The following is a 13,485-nucleotide window of genomic DNA, read 5'->3' as shown; positions in this document are numbered from 1 at the left end:
TATATAAAAAGTGGGCGTGGTTATCATCCGATTTCAATACAAATCTGGGTCCAGATAAGCTCGTGTACCAAATTTGGTGAAGATATCTCAATATTTACTCAAGTTATCGTGTTAACTGACAGACGGACGGACATGGCTCAATCAAATTTTTTTTCGACACTGATGATTTTGATATACGGAAGTCTATATCTATCTCGATTCCTTTATACCTGTACAACCAACCCTTATCGAATCAAAGTTAATATACTCTGTGTGTAAAGCATGCTGAGTATAAAAAAAGATACCCAGAAATGATCGGAATATAATTGATCCCTTGTCAAGTTTTATTTGGAGACAGCCCTGTGTTGGCGTTGTGCCATCTTCAGTGCAATTTTTCGTTCTGGTCTGTTCTCGTCTTATATTTATAATTCGTAGGTGCATGAGCAAGAATTGTATGTGTTATGTGTTCATTCAGACACGGGGGTGGTTTTCACTGATCAACTTGTGTGGTTACCTGAAGTAGGTAGAAGTCAGTAATTTCAATCTGTTTTTTTTTTTGTGTGGCTCATTGCTTTGTGTCTATTTGTTGATGCGTGTATGTCTATTGTACCTGTGTGCTTGTTCTGTTTTCTTAAATAAGTTTTAAGGGCTAAAATAATGTGTCAGAAATAGTGTTTGTCTGTTCGTTTATTGTTCTTTTTTTGTTTGTAGATTTCCATTTCTTCGAGTACGTTCAGACGACGGTCTTTTGCTCGCACGAGAAGCACCTTAACTGTTTGATTGATGTGTACTGGGGGAATTTATTTTCGACCATCTAATTCGCAAAGTTCAACTCGGGTATGATGGTTGGGTTCGGTTTTTTTTTGTTCCAATCTCGAATGTGTTCTCTGAACCTCGTTCTTACATGTCGTCCTGTTCTTCTGAGTTGGTGTTAGTTTATAGTTTTTTCCCTAAAGTGTTCCAAGTGTTTTGAACGCTGTACTATTATTGTATGCTGTGCTGTTATTGCAAAGTATGCCAATTTATAAGTGGCCCTTCGATTATATGATATTGTTCCAAGTGCTTGTACTTTCCTTTTTAATTGTTTCCTCTTTTGTTCTCTATGATTTCTTGTGAGTTTTCTACAATTGGTTTTTTATATGCGTTATTTGCAGCAATGTTACATATTACTCCAAGCTCTCTCTTATATGCTTCTTGTGTAAGATGTGTTCTTTCAAGCCTATGTACTAAGTGTCTTAATGATAAATTTTTATACTTTTGTGAAGCTTCATTATAACAAAGTTAAGAAAATTTCGACAAATTACCATAATTTTTGTGCCGGTATGAAGTCGACACATCTTGAATATCGATTAGTGCAACTCTGGCTCGGAACATCTCATTTAAAGGCAGCCTACTTTTCCTAGACTGCACCAAAACAGAAGCAATCGCTTTATATTGTAGGCTTATGGTAATGGTACACAAAGTTATTGAAAAAATTTCATTTAAAATTTTATGCAACTCTTTCAAGTTTATAAGTATGACGGATACACAATGTCATCTATTATCATAAAGAAATATGACTATGGCTCGTCATTTCCGTCGCATTTTTTTTTTTCATTATCTACACTTACACATATATCAATACAGGTACATGTGTACATACATACATATATCTGTATATTAGCGTAGTTATGAAAAAACTCAAAAAAGAAAATAAAAAAACAGAAAAGAAAACAATATAATAATACTTGTATGCCTCAACAGCTGCCTTCTTACTCGTACGTACGTATAACTTATATACGGGGTATTCCATCCCATTTTGACCAATTTTGAACCCGACCCCTTTAGAATTGGCTGAAAGTTTTTCTTCTTTTTCTAGCTTACGAAGGACGTTTCTCAGAATTTTTTCAAATTTTTTCATCCAACTCAAAAAAATTATGAATTTTAAAAAAAACACCGTTTTTATTTTCAAAATGCTATAACTTTTTCAAAAATTGACCGTTTAGGTTCTTCTTTTTTTTAAATTTGTTTTTAAATGTACTTTTCGGAAAAAATTCAAAAAAATTTTTTAAGTTTTTTTTTAATTTTTCAGTTTTTCGAGACTTTTCGAATTTCGCCCTTTTTTTCTCATAAAAAACTTCTGCAATCATCCCCACTAATCCCGGAGTGGGCCGAGATTTTTTTTTTTTTTATTTAGTTGAAAAAAAAACTTTAAATTTTTTTTTGTATTTTGTCCGAAAAGTACATTTAAAAACATATCTAAACAAAAAAAAATGATCCCAAACGGTCAATTTTTGAAAAAGTTATAGCATTTTGAAAAAAAAACACCGTTTTCCAACTCAAAATAAGTTTTAATTATTTTGAAAAAAAATTACATAAAAAAAAAGAATTCTCAGCCCACTCCGGGATTAGTGGGGATGATTGCAGAATTGATTGAAATTTTTTATGAGAAAAAAAGGGCGAAATTCCAAAAATCTCGAAAAACTGAAAAAGTACAAAAAAAAAACTTTAAAAATTTTTTTTTGAATTTTTTCCGAAAAGTACATTTAAAAACAAATTTTTTAAAAAAAAAGATCCCAAACGGTCAATTTTTGAAAAAGTTATAGCATTTTGAAAACAAAAACGATGTTTTTTTAAAAATTCATAACTTTTCTTGAGTTGGATGAAAAAATTTGAAAAACTTCTGAAAAACGTCCTTCGTAAGCTAGAAAAAGAAGAAAAACTTTCAGCCAATTCTAAAGGGGTCGGGTTCAAAATTGGTCGAAATGGGATGGAATACCCCATACATAACTTGCTTATCCATAAAGACCTATGCCGGCAAAAAGTGAAAGTTAGTTATACGCCCCGTACCACCGCTAGCGCTAAAAGTGTGCTGTGCAGCAACCGTCGGTTGCCGTCGTGCACATAAAAATGGCATAAAAGTGTCATATTCATATTCATTGTTATTTTAGTTTGTAGAGTTAAGTTTGTAGTTTTGTGTTTTGGTTTTTGGCTTCGTATTTCCCGCTCTATCACTTCAAAATGCTACTGTTTTACTTCCTCTCTTGATCTCATACAACTCATTATTATACCTCCTTCGATACTCGCCGTCGCCATCACAGACTGTACCACAAATCCTTCGGAAAACTTTTCTCTCGAACACTCCAAGAGCCATCTCATCTGCTCTCGACACGGTCCATGATTCTGAGCGATACATCAGATATGATGAGCTACTTGTAGAGCGTGATTTTTGTTTTGTTGAGGGAGAGCTTTACTTTTCAATTGCCTACTCATTTGAAAGTACGACCTATTGACATGAGTTATTCTCCGTTGGATTTCTAAGCTGAGATTGTTTTTGTTATTAAAGACAAAATCCTTCAAAGTTGCGAATTTGTATCCGTCAATAGAGACGTGCTGTCAAGCCGCGGATGCGCCGATTCTTTCTTGGATGACAAATGCTGCTTTGAGAACAATGAAAAGATGGATAGTACCGATTCACATATCGTGAGTCTTCTCCAGGAGCTGTAGCATCGTGAAGAAGCCGCACTGATAAGGTTTAATCAGTTTGTTGACTATGGGCTTCATTCTTTCGCACAGTATGCTAGATAGATATTGAGCAGAAAGATTACGCGGTATTTGGCGTGGTTTGCGGAATCGCCTTTTCTGTGGATTGAGAAGAGTACACTTAGTTTCAATCTGGAGGCATGCGCTCATCCGACCGTATTTTGCATAGGAGTTGATGTCTGCTCTTTATCAACTCTTCACCTTTGTATTTGTATTTGGCGGATATTCATATTTATCTTAATCAAGTCAAATGGTAACAACCTTACTGACTAGATGAGAGGTTAACTTAGTACTAGTTTAACAATTTTAAATTGAGATTTACTGAGATAAGTAATAAGACTCAATGCGTGTCTTAAACAAAGACCTTGACATGGCAAAATCTAGATGAAGGCTTCTGGATAGGCGAATAAATTCTACAAAACCACTTAGAAGAGATGCGGAACTGAAGTAATTCGAACGCAGCACTTCATCGCGGAATGTGTTGTGAAGTTGAGGAGCTCTGTTAGGGACATTGAAAGTCAACTGCAGGCAGGTCCGAGCAGTCAATGGCACGGGATATTGTATCCAATATAAACATTAGGTTTTGAGCAAAACGTCTAACTTCAAGTGCAAGGCATTGATAAGCATGTATCTAGCATTGTAGGGTGGCAGGGGATTAACAAAGTGTAGAAGTAGAGGAGCAAATCCTATGAACTTGCGCTGAATTCTTTCAGTTCTTAAAGAGTGTGAAGAGTGTATCGGAATCCAGATGACTGAAGCATACTCTAGCTTAAAACGCACTAAGGCATTGTATAAGATTTTCCTGGTATATGGGTTCTTGAAATCCTTAGCGTATCGTCGCAAGAAAGCTAGTTCGTATAAGCCTTTGGTATGATTAACTTACTTACTTAAATGGCGCTTAAACGTCTAAACGATTATGGCCGTCCAACAAGGCGCGCCAGTCGCTCCTTTGCTCCGCCACCGGCGCCAATTGGTCACACCAAGGGAGTTTAAATCGTTTTCCACCTGGTCCTTCCAACGGAGTGGGGGCCGCCCTCTACCTCTGCTTCCATAGGCGGGTTCCGATAGAAACACTTTCTTGGCCGGAGCATCATCTTTCATTCGCATAACATGGCCTAGCCAGCGCAGCCGCTGCGTTTTAATTCGCTGGACTATGTTGATGTCTGCGTCTATCTCGTACATCTCATCATTAAATCTTCTTCGGTACTCGCCATCGCCTACGCGTAGAGGTCCATAAATCTTTCGAAGGACTTTTCTTTCGAACACTCCGAAAGCCTCTTCATCTGGTGTTGCCATGGTCCATGCTTCTGCCACATATAGCAGGACGGGTACGATAAGTGATTTGTAGAGTATGATTTTCGTTCGCCGAGAGAGGACTTTACTTTTCAATTGCCTACCTAGTCCAAAGTAGCATTTATTGGCAAGATTGATACTTCGCTGGATTTCAGTGCTGATGTTGTTGCTAGTGTTGATGCTGGTTCCCAAATAAACGAAGTCTTTTACTATTTCGAAATTATGGCTGCCAACAGTAGCGTGGTTGCCAAGGCGCGTATGCGCTGACTCTTTGCTCGATGACAGCAGGTACCTCGTTTTGTCCTCATTCACCATCAAACCCATCTTTTTTCGCTTCTTTTTCCAGTTTGGAGTAAGCAGAACTAACAGCGCGGATGTTTAGGCCGATGATATCAATGTCATCAGCATATGCCAATAATTGCACGCTTTTATAGAATATTGTTCCAGTGCGGTTAAGTTCTGCAGCTAGTATAATTTTCTCCAGCATCAAATTAAAGAAATCGCACGATATGGGGTCACCCTGTCTGAAACCTCGTTTAGTTTCGAACGGCTCGGAGAGGCCCTCTCAATTCTGACTGAGCTGATGGTGTTGCTCAACGTCATTTTGCACAGCCGTATAAGTTTTGCGGGGAAACCAAATTCAGACATAGCGGCATATAGGCAGCTCCTTTTCGTGCTGTCGAAGGCGGCTTTAAAGTCGACGAAGAGGTGATGTGTGTCGATTCTCTTTTCACGGCTTTTTTCCAAGATTTGGCGCATTGTGAAAATCTGGTCGATGGTAGATTTACCAGGTCTCAAGCCGCACTGATAAGGTCCAATCAGCTGGTCCACGGTGGTCTTCAATCTTTCGCACAATACACTTGAAAGGACCTTATATGCGATATTAAGAAGGCTGATTCCACGATAGTTGGTGCATTTTGCAGTATCACCCTTCTTGTGGACTGGGCAAAGAACACTTAGATTCCAGTCGTCAGGCATATACTCGTCAGCCCATATTTTGCTAAGAAGCTGCTACATGCGCCTTACCTACTCCTCGCCACCGTAGTTGAATAGCTGCGCAGGCAATTCATCAACGCCCACTGCCTTGTGGTTTTTCAATCTGGTTATTGCTATTCTAACTTCATCATAATCGGGCGGGGGGACATATGTTCCATCATCATCGATTGCGGAATCGGGTTCATCGTCTCTGCGCGGTGAATCGCTGCCTCTATTTAGTAGAGCAGAGAAGTGTTCCCTCCATAATCTAAGGACTCTCTGGACATCAGTTACAAGGTCGCCTACCGGAGTTTGCCCTGGTCTTAAAACCTTCCGTCTGTCGCCGTATTTTTGGTTAAATTTTCGGGCGTTATTACTGGTGGCTAGCAGCTCAAGCTCCTCGCACACACGCCTTTCTGCTTCTGCTTTTTTCTTCCTGAAGAGGCGTCCCGCTTCCCTTTCCAACTCACGATAGCGTTCACACACTCCTCTTTTTGCGCTAGCTTTTAACGTAGCCCTGTAGGCAGCGTCTTTTCTTTCGGTTGCAACGCGGCATTCTTTTTCGTACCAGTTGTTTTTTCGTGGCCGCCGATAGCCAATATTTTCCTCGGCGGCAGTACGAAGTGCTTTGGAGATATGCTCCCACTTCTCCTGTATTCCTTCAGGATGAGTTGTGCTCTCAGAGAGCAGGTGTGAGAGTCGAGTTGCGAAATCGTTGGCAGTCTGTTGTGATTGAATCTTTTCGACGTCTAGCTTTCCTTGTGTTTCTTGTTCCTTGGTTTTAGCCGCGCTGAGGCGGTTGCGTATTTTGGCCGAAACGTGATAATGGTCCGAGTCGATGTTAGGTTCTCGGATCGTGCGCACATCTAAAACACTGGAGGCATGCCGTCCCTCTATCAGAACGTGTTCGATCTGATTGCGAGTATTTCGAACAGGAGACAGCCATGTAGCTTGATGTATCTGAATCTGATCTGATGCATGAACCTCTTGCTTGATATGACCATGTTTCGAGCACTGGCAAAGTCAATCAGCCTCAGTCCGTTAGGAGAAGTTTCATTGTGTAGGCTGAACTTTCCGACTGTAGGGCCAAAACACCTTCTTTGCCCACCCTGGCGTTAAAGTCGCCAAGCACGACTTTTATATCATGACGGGGGCAGCGCTCGTATGTGCGTTCTAATTGTTCATAAAAAGTGTCTTTCACCTCATCGTCTTTCTCCTCTGTCGGCGCATGGGCGCAGATGAATGATATATTAAAAAAATTTTCGCTCGTCCACAGGCGTGAACGCCAGAACTTGGCGACAAAGTCTCTCTCCCACCACGAATCTGACGCCGAAACTGCGCTTATTCGCATGGCCACTCCAATATATGTCACAATTTTTGATCTTCTTTCTTCCTTGCTTCGTCCAACGCATTTCTTGGATGGCGATGATGTCAGATTTTGCTTTGACGAGGACATCAACCAACAGGGCATCTGCACCAATCCCATTCAGGGAGCGGACGTTCCGGGTATATGCGCTCAATTCATTGTCCTTCAAACGTTTGGCATGGTCGTCATCAATAGAGAGTGTGTTTATCCGAGGCTTGTTTGTATATTTCATTGGAGTATGGTTTAACGTGGCGGGTCCCAAGCCTAGCGCACAACCCGCTCAGCGGGGGGTGAAAATATTACTTGCTCGTGTATATAGCGAGCCGCTTGCTCCAAGACAGACGCCCGCTTGCAGCCGCAAATAGAGGTGTACAGATACTGCCGATAAGATCTCCCCGGCTAGCTCTTAAACCAATTATGTCAGAGTGGCCTAGTCAGGTTGTCGCCTTCTCACATTAGCTCACCGGTAAACGGATGTTTAGCGGCTACGCAGAGGATACTTGGCCGCAAGCGACCGGGAGTAGTGAGCTGCTTGAATCGCATGCAAAAGAATCGCTCTGGCCATTCCCAGATGAATGGCGGTCAGAAGGTTTCCCCACTTTCGTGGACACACGGCTCCACCCTCCCCTTTCCCTAAAGCTAGATTCATGAAAATAAGAACATGCTTAAGAACTCCATAACAATGCAACACGAAGGGAAAACATTTGGCTAGGGGGTGCAGGGACCGTACCGTGATTTATGCGAAAGTAAGTGGCTTTAAAATATTCATAACTTGTGATATCCATACATATGGTATACAATTGGCTTACGCTACATTTGAATCCCTTAGGGGAGTTTCAAAAATAACTGCGCAAAGTGACGCCTGTCGCATGTTGTCAATATCTAAAGAGACCTCGTATGTGGTTACAAACAAATAAAGGGGTCATTAATAAGGCTGAACAAATTTTTTTTAGCTTGTATGAAATGTATTTACGAATTTAGGGCAAGAATATGTATGACGTCTTGACACTTTGCGTAGCAGTTACTCACATTTACGGTCACCATTATATAATACCAAACCTTTCATAAAGGCATTCAGGTTTACTGACACTTACTGAAGGGAGTGAATGCTCTCATATGATAGAAATTTTCGTTCACACGGCAAAAAATGACTCATTGCATTCTACATAATTTGCCCCTTAAATATACGTAACCTAATATTAAAATAACTAAAATGCTTCCAATCCGAAAGAACTATTTTTTTTGAGTTTGCATACATGGTATCGTTTACTGGCGCCCGAGTAGCAATCAGCAGAAATGTTCCAGCAAAGACAATTTTCTTCTCTAGTTGAGGGGCACCATTGACGTCGTTTTCTGTAAAATCCAGGACGTATATGACACGTACGGAAAGAAGGTAGTCAATTACTCAGGCGTAAGGTCGGACTGCTGACTTACATACTCTGCAAAAGCTCTATCTCCTACAGGAAGAAACAAGTTGATACCAAAACATCGTGCGGCCATCAGAAAGTAATAGAAAGCTGCTGATGGACATAATCCCTTTCAAACTACTGTACGGCTTCGAACTATTGGTAACATACTGCAGAATAAGAATCGTAAGAGTAAGCCTCTTACATCTGCTAGGCGAACAAGAGCTCTTTTAATAGCCTTCGCTTACGGTATCAGGAACAGCCATACAAGTGAAAGTAGAAGGTTTAAGATGGATAGAGGGCTCATGAATTTCGTTTTAAAATGGAGTGGGGAAGAAGAGTTTGTGCTGTAGCAAAAACGCAGGGAAAATTAGTAATGAGTTAAATGAACAGCAAAACTAATCACAGATGTTGAAGCACAAAGTATCAGAAGCTTTGGCGAGGTTGATATACCATTTCCCAAAAGCTCTCTCGACATGGGTGCTTAAAAAAATACCTGTACAGAATAAAAAAAGCCGAAGTTATTTAGTACGTAAGTGATGCAGACGAGGACGATGCTGAACATAACTTACTGAAATGCTAGTAATGGAGCCAGAAGCGATAAATGCTCGGGAGAAGGCTCAGCCAAATCAATGCTGTTGATAATGTTACAGAAAAAGTATTGAGATCCTGACAAGAAGCTGGGAAACAAGTTACAAGTGTGAAGCGGAGGAAGAAAGCGGGCCCTTCTCTGCCGGAAGGACCAGGTGGTGTGACCTACTGGCGGCAGTTAACACAAACAAGAAGCGACTGACGCGCCCTGTTGGGCGGCCATAATCATTTAAATGGTTAAGAGCCAACTTAGTAAGTAAGTAAGTAAGAGTGGCACCATATCAGGACAGATATTGAGTTGGACGTCTTTATTCTTAGGGCTGGCGATAATCGTGTTAGCTGGCGGAAACGTCAGCCATGCGCTTAAGGGAGTTGTCCTGTTGGAACAACAAAGCCACAGGTCACTCTAGTATACTAAACAAATACCGTTTTTTCCTCCTAGCACGGATCGCTGTGCGACCACAACAGTTGCGGAAACCAACTTTATGATAAGCATTCCCAGTAGGGATTACTGGACGGAGTTGGATAGGCATCTTGCTGTTGATGGCAGCATTTCCATATACACGCACGGCTCTAAGCTAAACGACAGACCTGGAGGTGGAGTATATTCAAGGGATTTTGACCTCTAGAAGACTTCAGACTACCCGATCACTACAGCGTATTCCAGGCAGGAGTTTCAGAAATTATGGAAGCCGCCGTTTGGATAGGGACACACAAAGAAATCTTTATTCTCAGCGACAGCCAGGTTGCCATTAAATCTTTTGGCTCCTACTCGTTCAATTCTGAACTAACACTGAACTTTCGCCGATCTCTTCAAGAGATGCTCCAACATAATCGGGTACACCTCACATGGGTCTCTGGACATAGGGACATTGAGGGAAACTGTATTGCAGATGAACTCGCTAGGCTGGGTTTAACCAGGCAGATTCTTTCTGGCCAAGAACGCTAGGGTATGCCCCTTGCCACATGCAAGCTAATGCTAAAAGACCATCCACCGTCGAGCCGACGAAATATGGCTACAAATACCGGGGTGTCCGACATGCAAGCTAATGCTAAAAGAGCCATCCACCGTCGAGCCGACGAAATATGGCTACAAATACCGTGGTGTCCGACATTGAAGGCCAAAATGGGATTCTAAAAGATCCCGTCACGTGTACCGCCGAAGTAGGGGTGCAATTTGCACACTTGTAGGGGCACTAACTGGGCATTACCTTTTAGGCAAGCATGCAGGAAGGTTAGGAGCGCCTTATCTTCGAGGGTGCAAGAAGTGTAAAGGGGAGGAAATGGTGGTTCCTCATCTGCAACTGCACGGCAGCGCTTTCTGAGTGCGCATCAAGGGCCGGGTAGCTTTTATCAGGTCCTCAAAATGTTTAGAAGAGAAAGGTAATGGTGTATTTTTGTAGTATCACAACGAGTCCTCGCGCAGCCACTTCAACCTAACCTAACCTTTAACACCCTCCAGTTGTCTTTTGCTAGCCTTGTCTCTAAGAGGCTAGCGGTGCCAAGAATAGGTTAATTAAGCTTTGTTACTTTTCACATCACCTTCTTGTTGATAGAAGCTTGTGGATTGTATATAAAAGGCTCTATTTAATTTATTAAAACCATTTAAGTTCAGAAATTTACAATTCAAGTTTAGACCTTCTAATTTAAATTCAGAAATTTACAATTCAAGTTCAGAGTTTCCAATTCAAGATCATAAATTCTAAATTACATTCAGAAATTTACAATCCAAATTCAGAAAGTTACAACTGAAGTTCAGAAAATTACATTTCAATGTCAGAAAACTACGACTCAAGTTCGGAAAATTACGAGTACAATTCAAGTTCAGAAAATTTGTCAGTATTTTTTTCTTTCATGTAATGGAAATAAAAGTATGTAAGATGGTAAATGTTAGCACTAATAATTTGATACATGGATATGAAGGCCTAGTATCTACTAAGGCAGCATTGGACTTCTTTACGCACTTATATCAATTTTGCTAACATGAAGCAGCTAGCGAAGAAAAAAACCCTTTCCTCTCTTCTCTATCCTCCTATCATAAGAGGCCAGTTACAAGGACATGGAGCTATATTCTTAGTTACAGAAGCTTTGACCTGCATTGAGTATGACAGCAGTGATGACGAAGATATGACCACTTACACAGTCAACGGAGCGTCCATAATCACGCAAAAAACGCACTGTGTGTACAGATCAAGCCTTCCTCCATCTGCCTCTCGCAACTCCGTGAGTTCTCCCCCTTCAACTGCTGCCAAACTGTGGTGGCGACTGAATTATTTTCATGGCCAGAGAGTCCTCATGTACTTGTTGCAAAGAGTTGTCCTCTGTTGGATTTCAAAGCTCGGGATGTACACGCTTCGGAGAAAACTTGGGGTATTGGAATTGGAAAATTCTGAACTTGAATTGTAAATTTCTGAACTTTAATTGTAATTTTCTGAAGTTGAATTGGAAACTCTGAACTTGAATTGTAATTTTCTGAACTTGAGTCGCAATTTTCTGAACTTGAGTTGAAAGTTTCTGAACTTAAACTCGAAAAGATGTAGAAGAATTTCTTATTTCAAATCCTACACACTCTTAACCTCACGATACGATTTGAGATAAGTTAAAAGTCAGCTCACCCTAAATTGTTCTGTTTCAAACGAATAACCCTTTATGAAGCACTTATTTTTTTCTCCTTCACCTCGTTGTTGTTCTTGTGATATATGTGTGTGTGTGAAATGTTTTGACTCATAAAACAATAAAGTGAAATCATGTGTGAACATTTTTATAAGCTTGAAGCGCTTAGCCATTTCACTTTTCAGTAGCTAAACTTATTTTGTTTTCTTGTAATTTTCAACAAAATTGAAAGCGTAAAATCCGTTTGCGAGCTTATGTCAGCTTATGTTGATGTGTGCAAGTGAATTTACTTATACACATTCACATACTCACAACTCTTCCTTGCTCTCTTGTTTCACACATATTTTATAGAAATCAGGCAACTTTAGCTTTTATCTAACGTAGCACTTAACCTTTAAACTTTTTCAGATTTTCAACTTTCTCTATGCATAGTCTTTGAGATTTAATATATGTATGTAAGTATGTGATACTGGGTTATTTTATAGTTCATAACCATTCACTTTTCACTTTTCAAAGAAGGTTACTGATGGTATTTAAATTTACAAAACTTTACATTGTGAAATTTTTCATCGTTAAATGGGTAGACGACAGTTTTTCATTTTGTTTCGTGTTGGTGTTTGTCGTACATTGCTTTTATGTGAACTTTCTCGTGTGTGTATATATGAAGCATAGATATACATATGTATGTACTTTTATTGGGTCGCTTTGCTACAAAACTAAATAATTTATTTTATACACAAACAAAAGTCTTCGATAACACTGGTCAACAACATTTTTATACATGGGTCGTGCGTATATTTTTATACTCAGTTGAGCAGAGCTCACAGAGTATATTAACTTTGATTGGATAACGGTTGGTTGTACAGGTATAAAGGAATCGAGATAGATATAGACTTCCATATATCAAAATCATTAGTATCGAAAAAAAATTTGATTGAGCCATGTCCGTCCGTCCGTCCGTCCGTCTGTCCGTTAACACGATAACTTGAGTAAATTTTGAGGTATCTTGATGAAATTCGGTATGTAGATTCCTGGGCACTCATCTCAGAACGCTATTTAAAATCAACAATATCGGACTATAACCACGCCCACTTTTTCGATATCGAAAATTTCGAAAAACCGAAAAAATGTAATAATTCATTGCCAAAGGCGGTTAAAGCGATGAAACTTGGTAGATGGGTTGACGTTATGACGCAGAATAGAAAATTAAAAGTAATTTAAAAGTTTTGAAAGCTGTAATTTGGCAGTCGTTGAAGATATCATGATGAAATTTGGCAGGAACGTTAATACTGTTACTATATATGTGCTAAATAAAAATTAGCAAAATTGGATGAAGAACACGCCCACTGTTTGAAAAAAATTTTTTTAAATTCAAATTTTAACAAAAAATTTAATATCTTTACTGTATATAACTAAATTAAGTCAAAATTCAACTCCAGTAATGATATGATGCAACAAAATACAAAAATAAAAGAAAATTTCAAAATGGGCGTGGCTCCGCCCATTTTCATTTAGTTTGTCTAGAATACTTTTAATGGCATAAGTCGAACAAAAATTTACCAATCCATCTCCAATTTGGTAGGGGCATAGATTCTATGACGGTAACTGTTCTCTGTGAAAATGGGCGAAATCGGTGGAAGCCACGCCCAGTTTTTATACACAGTACACCGTCTGTCCTTCCGCTCGGCCGTTAACACAATAACTTGAGCAAAAACCGATATATCTTTACTAAACTTAGCC

The 13,485-nt window shown here is 39.8% G+C and overlaps 1 pseudogene; it reads right to left on the bottom strand.

Moving 5' to 3' along the window:
• The window catches only part of LOC137235668 (uncharacterized), an 86,465-nt pseudogene that overhangs the window by 32,689 nt on the left and 40,291 nt on the right, over positions 1-13,485 (bottom strand).

This window comes from Eurosta solidaginis, unplaced genomic scaffold, assembly GCF_040869045.1.
Source record: "Eurosta solidaginis isolate ZX-2024a unplaced genomic scaffold, ASM4086904v1 ctg00001046.1, whole genome shotgun sequence".
Taxonomy (NCBI): Eukaryota; Metazoa; Arthropoda; class Insecta; order Diptera; family Tephritidae; genus Eurosta; species Eurosta solidaginis.
Note: the sequence above shows the minus strand (reverse complement) of the source record. Positions and strands in the feature narration are given on the sequence as shown.